The sequence below is a fragment of the Oncorhynchus keta genome, chromosome 10 (genome assembly GCF_023373465.1).
Source record: "Oncorhynchus keta strain PuntledgeMale-10-30-2019 chromosome 10, Oket_V2, whole genome shotgun sequence".
Lineage (NCBI taxonomy): Eukaryota > Metazoa > Chordata > Actinopteri > Salmoniformes > Salmonidae > Oncorhynchus > Oncorhynchus keta.
The window spans coordinates 28,034,508-28,048,748 of record NC_068430.1 but is presented as its reverse complement, the minus strand read 5'-3'; the positions used below and the strand labels follow the sequence as shown (position 1 = coordinate 28,048,748).

Sequence of the window (14,241 nt, the reverse complement as noted above, 5' to 3'; positions counted from 1 at the left end):
AATGTCTAGTTTTGATTTACATTTGGTTGGGTTGTCAACTAATGTGAATTCAATGTGAAATCAACAAGAAATGTCACCCGGTTGATTAATTTTTGCAAATCCAATCAGCTTTCCACATTGTTTCAATGTCATCACACTGAATGTTTAGGTTGAAATGACATGGAAACAACGTTGATTGAGAGAGTTTTTTTCTAGTGGGTTGTCACTAGAAAAAAAAGTGCAATAGAGCACAGTGTGTGAATGTGAGAGCATCAAATGACTCAGTCCTGTGGACTAATTTGTCGACTTTTTGTTAATGCTGAGACCAAGGTCTCTTTACAAGATGAGCTCTATTTAGTACAACAATACACACCAAAATACAATATGCACATTCAACTACACATCCATAAACACATTAAAACATATGTTATTATACACAACACTATATGAAAATAAAAGCACAATCATAAAAAAACGACACATTCTTCATTAAAATGGTCCCCTAACAGCAGTCTGAAATTCCCTATAGGCACCAATTCCTCATATTTTAAAGATGAAGCCAACTAACGTTCACTGTCAGTTCAAGAAAAAAGACATAGAGCCCTTTCCAAAGGATGACGCGAGGAAGGTTGGGTTTGAACAGCACACTGTACGTGAGGTGCAAGTGAACTGATGAGAGTCCTATCTTGAAGCCTAGCACCGGCATTGACACACCGAATTGAAACGTGAACGAGTCTTTTGAAATGTGGCAACGAGAAAATTATTGATGTTGAATTAGGGATGCGAGTTTAGAACACATGTAGGGCTAAATTTCCATTAATAAAATGAGAGATCGGATAACTGTTCCAGCCTGATAAATGAGAATGATAATCGCATCCTGAATGTTTTTTTGTTGTCGGCATATGGACATAGCGCGCTGACGGTGCCATTGTGGGACATTTTCCAACACCAAAGGAAGGACACTACATTCAGCAGGTTCTTTATTCATTTAGCACACCAGACACATCATGACTGAGCCGTTTTACATTTCAAGGTGAGTACCATACTAACATTGATAACTGCAGCTCATGAGAGGATGAAATGGAAAAGTTGGGTTATTACTTCGCGCGCTCAGGACGCAGTGAAATGATAAACCCGCGCGTCCAAAATAAACTAGCTACATTCTTATTGTTTGAAGGGATTTACATACATGTATATTCTTTCCACATGTATTTGCATACAGGTATATTCTTTCAGGATCTAGACAATGCTAACCTTTCCGTAGATGTCAGGTTAAATTGAATTGCATTTACTGTGATATCATCTCGTTCTCACACTCAGCAAGCAGCTCTTTATATAGAGATAGCGTATTCTATCTGACTATCTGGAGTATCTCATATTGTGATACATTTCCTACTGAATCGCTATTTTGTGGTGATGCAAAATCGTGGACATATTTCTCTATAGAGGCATCACCTTTGTCTTTTTGAGGCAGGCACGTTACTTATGATTGACAACTGTCAGGGATTCTGGGTTTAGGCAGCAGCAGCAATAGGCACACACAACCTGAAGACCCTTTCATGAGACCTATCATCATCATTCTCATCATCCTAATCATGCTCAAATGGGCATACATCAAAATGCATCCTCATCAACCAGGTTGTCACCAAAATAATTATAATATAATAGTAGCGTTAAATATTTATTAATGCCAATACTGTTTTCTATGCTTGTTTTCACTTAATACTTCGGGATACTGGTGTACTTGTAGTCAGAAATGCCTTTTCTTTGTATAGGCAACCTACATGATTATCTTCCTAACACATTTCATATTTCGTGGGGCCTACATTACACAAATGCATTTAATACAAGGCTCCACTTTGTGTACATTACACCATTTCTTTCCTAATGCATAGCCTAATACAAGGCTATGTCGAATTTTACGAGGGTTGCCAGATTTCAATTTTGTGGTATCGATTAAGGTATTTGATTAGGGAATGGGGATACATTTTTATGATGGGAAATTATAATGCACACCCTAATACAAACATGCACACAAACACTTACACACACTCTGTTTGTACTCATGTTATAGACAACTCTTGACTTTTGAATTCATTATTTTTCATAGATGTCGGGAATAGTGGTATAGGAGAGTATGAAATACCCTAACCCTATGCTATGTTAAATGCCAGCAGCAATTTCCAGTGAGAAAGGCTCAGTCTGAAGCCATTCGGCTATGGGTTTCACAGCCCTATAGTAATAATGCAAATTGTATCAGTATAAAACGGGTTTATTTACAACCTATGGGGTATAACATGTTGGGCAAAGTGGTATAGGAGAGTCTGACGTATAACCCTTAACTTGAGTTCAGTCTTCGCCAATGAGAATCAAGAGGGGCCTAACTTCTTCCTTCATGACTGGGAAAGGCCTCGATTCTAGGCTGTAGAAAATCCTACATCCATCTAATTAGACCAGAACAGGATGGATCAAAAGTTACTCATATTACTGGTTTACATCCTAAAAAAGGATAGTTGTTTTTTGCTGCATAACACACATATAATTTGTCTACCCATGTGATGTGGATCATTGTCAGGTTATTTTATATTTAAGCTTCAGTAACAAAATAACACCATGGTTGTAATAATACTTTAAACAGGTCGTATGTAAATGTGTAGAATGTGTTTGTGTTGGGTCCACACTGGTAAGTTAATTTATTTCAAATAGACAGTCACAGAGGATTTTCTTCTGAATAACTGGTAAGGGCATAGCACTTTCCATTCAGCTTCAGGCAACTTTGATGTGAGGCTTGATCACACCTGTAGTGACTACTTCTATCCATCATGCCCATTGCTGCTTATCCATTGTTCACTAGATATACCCAACACAATGTGGAAAAACAGAATGCTTCCCACCACTAGATCACATAACTCGACGTGAGCTGGATGTGATCCCAACGCAGCCACCAATCTAGCAGAAGAAAGTGAAAGCTGCAACAGGGACTTTAACCAGGGCTCATATGTGGCGAGGTGAGCTCTAACGGCCGTTGCCATGAAATTTTAACAGGCCTCTGGGCAGAGGCAGTGAGCCTACAGTGCTGGCATATAACTTGTTACAATAGCCTCGCCCATCGGGCTCCCGTGTGGCGCAGCAGTCTAAAACAGAACCCAAACCAGCTGCGAGCGTGCACCATTGTGCATACATTTATTTTGTCCCTCCACACCAAACGCGATCATGACATGCAGCTTAAAATATAAAAACAAATTCTGAACCAATTACATTCATTTGGGGACAGGTCGAAAAGCATTAAACTTTTATGTCAATTTAGCTAGCTAGCTTGCACTTGCTAGCTAATTTGTCCTATTTAGCTAGCTTGCTGTTGCTAGCTAATTTGTCTAATTTGGCTAGCTTGCTGTTGCTAGCTAATTCTTTTTACCTTTATTTAACCAGGCAAGTCAGTTAAGAACAAATTCTTATTTTCAATGACGGCCTGGGAACAGTGGGTTAACTGCCTGTTCAGGGGCAGAACGACAGATTTGTACCTTGTCAGCTCGGGGGTTTGAACTCGCAACCTTCCGGTTACTAGTCCAACGCTCTAACCACTAGGCTACGCTGCTGTCCTGGGATATAAACATTGAGTTGTTATTTTACATGAAATGCATAAGGCCCTCTACTCCGACAATTAATCCACACATAAAACAGTCAACCGAATCCTTTCTAGTCATCTCTCTTCCTTCCAGGCTTTTTCTTCTCTTGACTTTATATTGCGATTGGCAACTTTCATAAATTAGGTGCATTACCGCCACTGACCTCGTTCGTCTTTCAGTCACCCACATGGGTATAACCAATGAGATGGGAGTGGCAGGACTTGCAACTGTAACGGCTTTCTTCCTGGGAAGGAGAGGCGGACCAAAATGCAGCGTGGTTATTTATAAACATCTTTAATGAAAGATGAAAACGTGAACACTATACAAAATAAGAAAACGTGGAAAAACCGAAACAGTCCTAACTGGTGCAAAACACAGAGACAGGAACAATCACCCACAAAATACCTAAAGAATATGGCTGCCTAAATATGGTTCCCAATCAGAGACAACGATAAACACCTGCCCCTGATTGAGAACCACTCCAGGCAACCATAGACTTATCTAGAACACTCAACTGAACACAACCCCATAGACTACAAAACCCCTAGACAAAACAAGACACATAAATCACCCATGTCACACCCTGGCCTAACCAACATAATAAAGAAAACACAGAATACTAAGGCCAGGGCGTGACAGCAACGCGATCTGCGTCAGAAATAAAACTGATTTCTATTCTAGCCTTTGGCAACGCAAATGCTCGTTGGCGCGCGCAAGCAATGCAATAATGGTGCAATAATTGAATAACAGATTTCAAAATATATTTTGCAACGCTCGCGCATGCGACGCGGGCAGTGTAGTTAGCCTGTAAGGCACTGAATCGCAGCGCTAGAGGCATCACTGTATCACAACCGGCCGTGACCGGGAGTACCATAGGGCCCAGCGTCATTTGAGTTAGGGGAGGGTTTGGCCAGGGTAGGCCGTCATTGTAAATAAGAAATTGTTCTTAACTGATTTACCTGGTTAAATAAAAACATTTAAAAATTATATAACATGATTGACACAACCGTAGTAGTCATAATGAAACGGATGGGGGCATGTGATCATGTTTTTTAAAGTGGCAAAATCACCTTTAAGTAATATCAAACCAAATATGGAGTTGATTTGAATTGATATCAGGTGATGTGGACTTTTTTTTTTAAACATACTCACATGCCCCCATCACTTCCATTCATTATTAGCTTGTGGTGGCTAAGGTTAGCTGAAATATCTAGTGGCTGTTTAAAGAAAACTGAACAATGGATTACAGTTTTTCTTGGCTCATAGACTACTTTCAGGGTGAGGAACCATCTAAGATCATGTTGTAAAATAGTGAACTTCTCCTTTAAGCCTAAACAGCAGCTGCAGTGCAAACTTCACAATGCTATTGACCAAGCTCATCTCATCTTTGTTCTGTCTGTGTGTTTGGAAGGAGGATTGGATTAGTCTTTTAGACTCTACTAGTCATGCAAATCAGATGAACCCAGGGCTCTTGGTGTGCTCTCTCTGCTCTCTACGCTCATGCTTATCTCACTGGCCAGTTGGACTGGCATTTATTCAGATGGTCCCACCAGAGCAGTAAAGCTTCTCACAGAGAGAGAGAGATTGACTTCTCTCTGTTGGCTCGCTAATGCCAGGTCAGTAGCTTTATCAGTTGCCTGCTAATTTTAGAATATAAATAGGTCTTTATTTTAGTTTATTTTTTATTACTGTAGGCCTACTGTCATATAATGAGATTGCGTTTTCCTTTAGAGGTGACTCTGGATTGCTTCATGACTGATGAGAAGCAATGAAAACAGGGTCAGTAGATTAGAGAAAGTTATGCTGCAGGAAATAGCCCTCTTTTTACCATTGCAAAGAATGATATAGAGATAGAGCAGAGATAAAGACATATAGTACTCTATATAGTACTCTATAGGAGGGGACTTGTCAGTGAGTTCTCTTCATATTTTTTTATTTAACATTGCAACACTGGCTAGTGTGTTCTTTACCGAGGTGTCATGATTCCCCATTTTAAAATGATTATAGATAATGCGAGTTTATGTTATTTTAGTGTGGAGTACTAGCCTGATCAAATGTTGATATTAAATATGGTTGTTGTGTGATCCAAACATCATCAGGAGCAATGTGGGTCAGCGGCAATGCCCTGCACTCTATTTGCAGTGGTAAGTCAGGCAAATTAGTGTTTGTAAGACAATTACACGGTGTGTGACTGCACATCAGCTCACTACCCAGAGCTGGAGACCCCTCCCGTTGCCCACGGAGAAACTGATGAAACACGACAGCTCAGATGCTATAGCCTGAGGAGGAAGGCGAGGAGGGCCTGATGTTGGCTAGTGTGTATGTATGTATGTACATATGTATGTACTGTATGTATGAGCGAGTGTACATACTTTTGCGCATGTGAAAGAGGGAACGTCACAAAGACAGACAGAGAAAGAAAGAGTGAGAGTATGAGAGTGAGAAAGATAAATACAATCCCCTAAATGAACAAACATGGCCTGTAGCTGTTTTCTTCTCTCCTCCGTCCTCCATCAAGTACCTGATTATTTAGTGGTGTCTGAAAGCCAGCATAGAGGTAAAAAGACTGTACGTGTCTATTGAAAGTGTAGAGAGTTTAGTGGAGAGTGTCGGAGGAGAGATACAGGTGGAGGCATACAGTGAGCTCACCTGCCAGGTGGTACCATTGGCAGTACACTGCATGCAATATGGCACAACGCCTCCAGATTGTTATCTCTATTTTCAATGTAAATGCTGCTGTTGTACTGGATTTTCTCTGACAGGCTACTTCCATGTTGATTTGTAATCCCTGGCACTTTGTGAGATGGCATTGTGCTAGTGTAAATGGTTGAGCTTTTTAGACAATAGGCGAGAGCCACAGATTCATTAGTGAGAGAAATCAAATCAAATGTTATCCGTCACATACACATGGTTAGCAGATGTTAATGTGAGTGTAGCTGAATGCTTATGCTTCTAGAGACCTATGAGGTCATGACGGGACGTTGAATAGATGAGCAGGGTTGAGAACTAAGAGATAAGAGCAGAGATAAAGACATATAGTACTCTATAGGAGGGGACTTGGCAGTGTCAAACATGTAATGTGAGGAGGAAGCAATTAAGTATTTAGGGGAACATGATTTGTGCAGTAAGTCAGTCTCTATGTTTTTATTCCCTGTACCGTGCCACTGACTCGGGCATGAGTGCATAGTTTCAATGTAGGTTAAAGTTAGGGGCAGGATGGAAGAAGGTAAGCTGTATGAGCAGATCCTTTTATTTGCAGGGCTCTGGCTGTGTCCCACCTCCTTGATCTTATTTACACTGGGGATTAAAAGAGGAATGGGTGCTGCCGGTGCACTAGAGTCTCCAGGGGTGAAGTTGTGAATAGTAGACACCATGTCTACTCTTTCCTGTTTCTTTCTGGGCTCCCAGTGATTTGTCAGCAGTGAAGGTAGCAGATGCACTCTTTGCGTTGTCATTTCTTTGATCGCAATTTTTTGTGCCAGCTGCCTCCATCCTTGGCATCCTGATCCCTACGCAGCCATATGGGCCGGTAGAGGGAAGCTGAGGAAACATACAGGCTTGTTCTGAATCAGTTGTTGTTGGCTTTGTGTGCCTGTCCATATAAGGGTGTGTGTGAATTTTCCGCTTCATATGTTCTTTCCATTGTGCATGTTATTTCCCCCTCATATACTGTACTCTGTACATGGAAGTGCACTTTGTATATTGAAGTCTACTGTCTATCATTTCAGAGAGCAACATCTTTCACTACTATGTTTGGCTTTTCTATCCTGAATGATTGATGCCATCAAAGCTTACACAGTATAGCATACTACACACCCAGTCATACTGTAACTGACTGAGACGAATATAGCTGATCTACAGGGACAGTTACAATAAATGTAGGATGTCGTAAGCTATATTTTAAAAAATACACTCAAGGCAGAAATAGACTAATGTTGTAACTAGCTGGTAATCTACGGGAACAGTGAGAGAGCATATCCAAACAGAACTCTATAGATGTTCCTTGTCCCTGTCCAAACCCCACTGGGGAAGAGAGCTCGTATTTCATTAGCCTTATTCCCTAGTCCTCTCAGCTGTCATGCCAACAGTGCACTCGTAGCCTTGCTCTTTCCCTTGTTCTTTTTTAAGTCCCTTAAATGTCATTACCGATGGGGGTGATTTAGCGGCATACAGACTTGCTCTGTCTTTCACTGAATGTTGAATTATAGAAGACCTGGTATTGCACTTGGGCTGCACAGGTTTTCATCAGAGTGCTGGAGGTCACTTTGACTTTCCCCTTTGATTCTCATCATTCATGCAACATGAGCGCTCGCTGATTCAAAGAGCCTGTTTCAGGTCACCATTAGTCAGTAGAGATCCACAGTGAAATGTACTGAAGACAGAGCCCAGGGAAGGGAATTGATGAGTGAATCTGACTGGGAAGCTCTATATTTCCATGCGGACTCAGAATTCTGCAGTGTTGCAGCAATTTAAGTTTTACTGCTGTGCATAATGCCAATCATTGTCAGAGGTCACTCATTGTGTTTTGACAATATGCTTGAAGAGATTCCTTTCCCCTAGCTTGTTCACTACCCTGTGGTTTTTACAACCGTAATATTTTTGGATTGATTGAGTGATGTTTTATGGTTTTTAATGCTTGGTCTCTAAAGCTAGCAGTCTGAGAATTGTTCACTAAACAATACAATTGATATAAAATACATTTAATTCTTATTTTACTCATAACATCAAACAATCCAACATGATTATATCAAATAAAATGAGGAATAGCCTGATGTCAAGGGTGTGTGTACTGGTGTCAGGTGCAGGAGAGCAGAGTGTTGTGAACAGGCGCACACTTTATTCAGGCTGGAGTGAACAAACTGCGTCAAAATCTCCAGAAAAAGGCAAAAGCGCGAAAAAACACTCACCAAAGCTAATATACCAAATGAACATACAACGTGCACAAACATGGAAACAGCCTGGCGCGTCACAATAACCACATAACAAACTATTTCACACTAAGACATTGAGGCGAACAGAGGAATAAATACATGCAGTGTGATTAGGGAATGAAAACCAGGTGTGCAGGGAACAAGACAAAACAAATGGAAGAATGAAAAATGGAGTGGCGATGGCTAGAACGCCGGTGACGTCGACCGCCAAAAGCCGCACGAACAAGGAGAGGAGCCGACTTCGGCGGAAGTCGTGACACCTGAATTGATTTGAAGAGGCAAATGGTCACTAAATCTGGTCGAATTCACTGCTTGTAGGCCTGTCCAATAATCACAGTATCGTGTGTTTTAAATGAACATCCATATGTCATTCTAGCCATTATAGGGTTGAATGTGGGTTTGTAAGAAGACCAATAAAAGCAGAATCCATAACCCCGGGCCCCGGGCCCCGGGCCCTCCAATGAGAACACAAATAAGACACAGAGGAGTGATCACAAAACATTTATTTTACCATAAACCTCACAGATCCCTCGTGATTAAATCTGACATTAATTTAAAAGTCATCGTTATTAAAGACGGCATTTTCATGTCCTAATTCCTCTACCCCTCACTGTAGCTACCAGTGTCAGCCTCCAGCTCTGGCTCGCTCCCCCCATCTCCAACATGTATGACCTACTTCTGTCTCTGCATCATTGTAAACAGATCTACTAATTGCCTTCATTTATTCATTTGGAAGTCAAGTTCTGTTGGGGCTGGCGTCCTCCCAGTTCATTCATGTGTAATGCTTACAATTTCGCCCTCCCCCTATGACTCGTCCTCATGGATTTGTGGACCCCAAGACAAAGGTATCCCGTCAGGCTTTGTGATTTCAGGCCCATGATTAAATGATTGCCATTTTGAGGGGCATGAGACATTTCCGCAGTGTCGCATTGTTCAGACTGACCCAGATGTGGGGACATGACAATATACTGCACATAATGCATCGACATAAGCTCTAGAAGGGATGAAGATGTCTTTATGGTTATATGGATTTGTAAAGGTTTTGTGTGGTGGAATATTCTAATCAAGTGAAACTTAGTCATTTCTTCAAGCAATCATCTTTATTCAATATCGATTAATTATTGCAATAAGGAGGTTGGTCCACCCAACACCCTTGAGTGTTGGACCGAGTAACCTAACCTTTACACAAATGCAGAGTTCTTTATATAGCTGACACTAAGAATGCTTAGTCATGGTTGGTTCCACCCCTCCCATGCAGATTTGGGCATCAGAAGCCACTCTGGGTTCATCCTGTCATTATCTGTCTTAACCCCACCCTGGCTTAGTTTCCCAGATGCAAGGATGATTTTGAGACAATTAGGGATTGTTCTACTCCTAAACTATCTCTAGTAAAACACATGAGTCTTTAACTCATTTGTCAGCTCAAGCCATCTCTAGCGACCATTCGCTCAGATTAGCTAGAGGGAAGTAGAGTGAGTGGAGATCATAAAAACACAGGACAGAAATGTCTTACTATTAGTTAAAAATGAATGGTTATCAATTCATATCAAATAAATCAGGTAAATATGTCATTTTTCTCTCAATTGTCAAAACCCCTGATATTCCACCCTAAAACCTAGGATTGGGGAACACAGATGTACAGCAATACTCTGGAGGTTTGCTATAACTAGATCACATCCAGTCCTGTCCTTGTGCCTCCATACTGTGTTAATACTCTGTCTTGTCCAGCTTGATCAGACATGGCCACAAGGGACACAGTTTTCATCACATCTGATGAAAGGACACAACTCTATTGTTGCCTCAGTGTGAGAGCACTGTGTCTGTCCTGCAGCCTGAAAGATGGTGTCACAGTGTGTTGACTGTTTCCAATCCTCTCACACGTTATCAGCCTGGGCCCAGCACGAGCCTCAGAGGCTGCTGCAAATGGAACACATTCCTGAGATATAAAGCACAATACGCACTGTGCATAAAGTGCACAGAGGGAAAGAAGGAGACATATTTCTGTGATCATTTAAAATCATGTTTATGTATGGTCACAGACGGTTACCCTCCAATGAGTCACACATAATAACACACTGCAGAGTTTATGCCAGAATGCCGAGCCAATGTACTCCAATGAAGGCTGAAAACATAGGCACAGCCCTTGGTGGAGGTCTTAAGGTCGAATTAAACATGGTGGCATGGCATTTTGACTCAGATTGGTGCCCTCCACCATAGCCTGGCATCCCCAGAGGCCTGAGCATGTCTTTCAATGAGTGTGTGTGAATGAGTCATGTCTGGGGCTAAGGCTGGGGTTGGCAGGAGTGTGTCTGACTGGCAAGGCAGTGTATTCCGCAGGGAGGGCTGTAGCCAGCAAGGAGCTGTCCCTATAATCCAGGGTAAACACAGAGCAGTGTGACTGCATGGCACGCCTCAAACATGACTGAATCCAGCAGAAAATAAATGGATAGACTACTGTTACTTCCTGCTTCTGGCCCACCTTGTTATTCTCTATAGAAGGTTTGGCTTGATCTTCACAACACTGAATTCACCTCTGTTGGTCTCTGTATTGAGGAACTATGCTGCACCTTGTCGTTTCTATAATATTTGTCCTTAGCTTTACGGTTTCAATTCAAATTGAGGGATTACATATTTTGCACAGACACAGACATAATACTTGAGGCGCAACTAAGATCTCAATGCAAATGATGTTGAGGTTCATAACACTGAAGTTGGTCATATGATTTGGATTGGAATAATTTACAATAACATAATGGCTTTCCCAAACCACTGAACACAGCAACTCAATGTGGTCTCCCATGATATTGTAAACTGGGAGCTTAATATAGTGTTTGAAATGCGATGCACTTCTGGGGGGCAAAAATGATTTGTGACAATCCATTTGCTTGGGCAACCTGTTAATGGAATTCATTTTCTGCATGTACAACAATTAAATACTGCAGAGTCAAGACAGATTACCCTGAAGCCTTCATAAAACAGAGCTACAGCTCACACCTGTGTGAGAATCATGTAACAGGTCCCGGAGATTCACTAGGCTAAGACTATTTATAATGTTTCACTACATATGCCAATTGAATACAACATGTTATTGTATTAGCATAGAAACTAGATAAGGAATGTCTAGTTACTGCAGATGTGAGAGAGATTGTCAGGAGAAGGACATGTGATATCTTTATTCAAATCAAAGGAGAGGGAATGCTTGGTAGAGCTACGGTAGCCAAGGCTCTGCTAGTAGCTAAGGCTCTGCTGGTAGCTAAGGCTCTGCTAGTAGCTAATGTTCTGCTAGTAGCTAAGGCTCTGATAGTAGCGAAGGCTCTGCTAGTAGCTAAGGCTCTGATAGTAGCGAAGGCTCTGCTAGTAGCCAATGTTCTGCTAGTAGCTAAGGCTCTGATAGTAGCCAAGGCTCTGCTAGTAGCCAAGGCTCTGCTAGTAGCCAATGCTCTGCTAGTAGCCAAGGCTCTGCTGGTAGCTAAGGCTCTGCTGGTAGCTAAGGCTCTGCTGGTAGTTAAGGCTCTGCTAGTAGCTAAGGCTCTGCTAGGCAGCTATCTCCAGTCAGCACCTGTTGCTCTCCCTCCCAGGAGCCACAGGATTGACCTTTTATGTGTATCCTGCATAGCACAGCTTGCCAGGGCAGTGACATTTTATTTATTTATCTAGATATAGAGTTTTGATATTTTCCTTGTAACATTTAGATTTGTAACTGACATGTATAACCACCAAAGAGCTCCATGATGAAAGGATGGCAACAGAACAGGGCAGCAATGTCGGTGCCAGTAAAGTGTTTCCCCTAGGATTTCTTTCAGCACCGGTGGCAAAGGTGGTATGTGTTGTATGTTTTTTAGAACAGGGAAAGAATACACAAAGTGTGTCTGTCTGCCAAAGGGACCAGAGGAAAAAGGAACACTCCAGTGATTTCTCCCCTGATGTCTTTGAGGCCGGGACAGATGGAGATGAGACACGAGTGGAGTTGGAGAGATCCCAGACACCACTGTGTCAATCCTCCAGTCCTGTCTTTCCCCCCCTTCCCTGGCTCATATACAACATACACTGCCAGTTAGTAGTTAGCAATGGAGTGCAGCCATGGCCACTTCTGTCGAATTCTAGGACACACATTACCTTTTTTATTTAACCTTTACTCTAACCAGGACATCTCATTGAGATAAATAATCTATGTTCCTATCTTAAGGGGACCTAGGACCGTGAAACTAATTCTTTCCAAGCTAAAGGCTTTGAGCTGGCCAAATGCTACCACTGGGAAGGTGAATGGTTTGTGAAGCAAAGAGGCTACAGTAGAGAGCTGTTGGTCTGGAATCAGACAGGACAGAGTGTGTGGCTTGTGGGGGCTCCACAGCCTTAGATAGCCAGCTTGGCTAAGCGTCCAGAGTTGCTGGGACTTAGACGAAAGGAGCGGGTGCAGTGCAGGCAGATGTGGACTCCTAATTTACAGTCCTTTCCTTCGCGCATAGCACTTTTATTACTACTATAATGGACTGGGATGAAGTGAGTGCAAGTATGAAGCCACCAGTTCTCCCTCATCTCCGATCAATGTCCCCTACCCTAGATTAATAAGGAGTCATATAAACAGGATGCCTGATAAACGTGCCATTTGTTCTCCAGGTCCAAAGTGACTAACCAGGTTATCTTGACTAATCAATGTGAGAAATGTTTTAATTTAGACAGATGTGAACTCAAACTAAAGCATAAAACACATGACGATCAGTAGATTGTGAAAATAAAAAAAGTCATACATAACATGATTTTTCAAGGCTTTTACTCTCCTTTCTCTAATCCATCCATCAATGTACTCATCCATCCATCCACTCATCCATCCCATGCATTCAATGCAATATTCTAGAGTCATTGTTTGCCTCCTGGTTGAAACATCTACGTAAACTATGCTAATGAAATTAACCGAGGAAACGAAAGGGTTGATGCTGCCTGACTTTGAATCCCTAATGATTCTCGCATTCTCGCATCCCTGGAAAAGGCCTGATTTAATTTTGGAATGTCTGCCGCGCTGGAGAGAGTGACTAATTCCTGGAGGATTCGACTATTTAGGAGAACAAGAGGGAGGGGAGTAAAGAAAACAGGGAACTGGATACATGGAAGCATAATAATGCATTTGGATCCTGCAGATAGGGGAAGCAGAGAGAACACCTCACAGAGAGAATGAGCCCCTGCAGATAGGGGAAGCAGAGAGAACAGCTCACAGAAAGAATGAGCCCCTCCAGATAGGGGAAGCAAAGAGAACACCTCACAGAGAGAATGAGCCCCTCCAGATAGGGGAAGAAGATAGAACACCTCACAGAGAGAATGAGCCCCTGCAGATAGGGGAAGCAGAGAGAACACCTTGCAGAGAGAATGAGCCCCTGCAGATAGGGGATACAGAGAGAACACCTCACAGAGAGAATGAGCCCCTGCAGATAGGTCAGCAGAGAAAACACCTCACAGAGAGAATGAGCCCCTCCAGATAGTGGATACAGAGAGAACACCTCACAGAGAGAATGAGCCCCTGCAGATAGGGGAAGCAGAGAGAACACCTCACAGAGAGAATTAGCCCCTCCAGATAGTGGATACAGAGAGAACACCTCACAGAGAGAATGAGCCCCTGCAGATAGGGGAAGCAGAGAGAACACCTCACAGAGAGAATTAGCCCCTCCAGATAGTGGATACAGAGAGAACACCTCACAGAGAGAATGAGCCCC

The 14,241-nt window shown here is 42.2% G+C and overlaps 1 protein-coding gene across 2 annotated transcripts in view; it reads left to right on the top strand.

The window, feature by feature from the left end:
* Positions 1-305: 305 nt before the first annotated feature.
* Positions 306-14,241, top strand: part of LOC118388463 (plexin-A2-like) — a 64,491-nt gene continuing 50,555 nt past the window's right edge. The window contains exon 1 of one of the 2 annotated variants that reach the window (XM_035777566.2): positions 306-1,012. The gene's annotated coding sequence lies outside the window, so the exon portion shown is untranslated. The remainder of the gene's footprint in view (positions 1,013-14,241) is intronic. The other variant, XM_035777565.2, reaches the window with a different exon arrangement.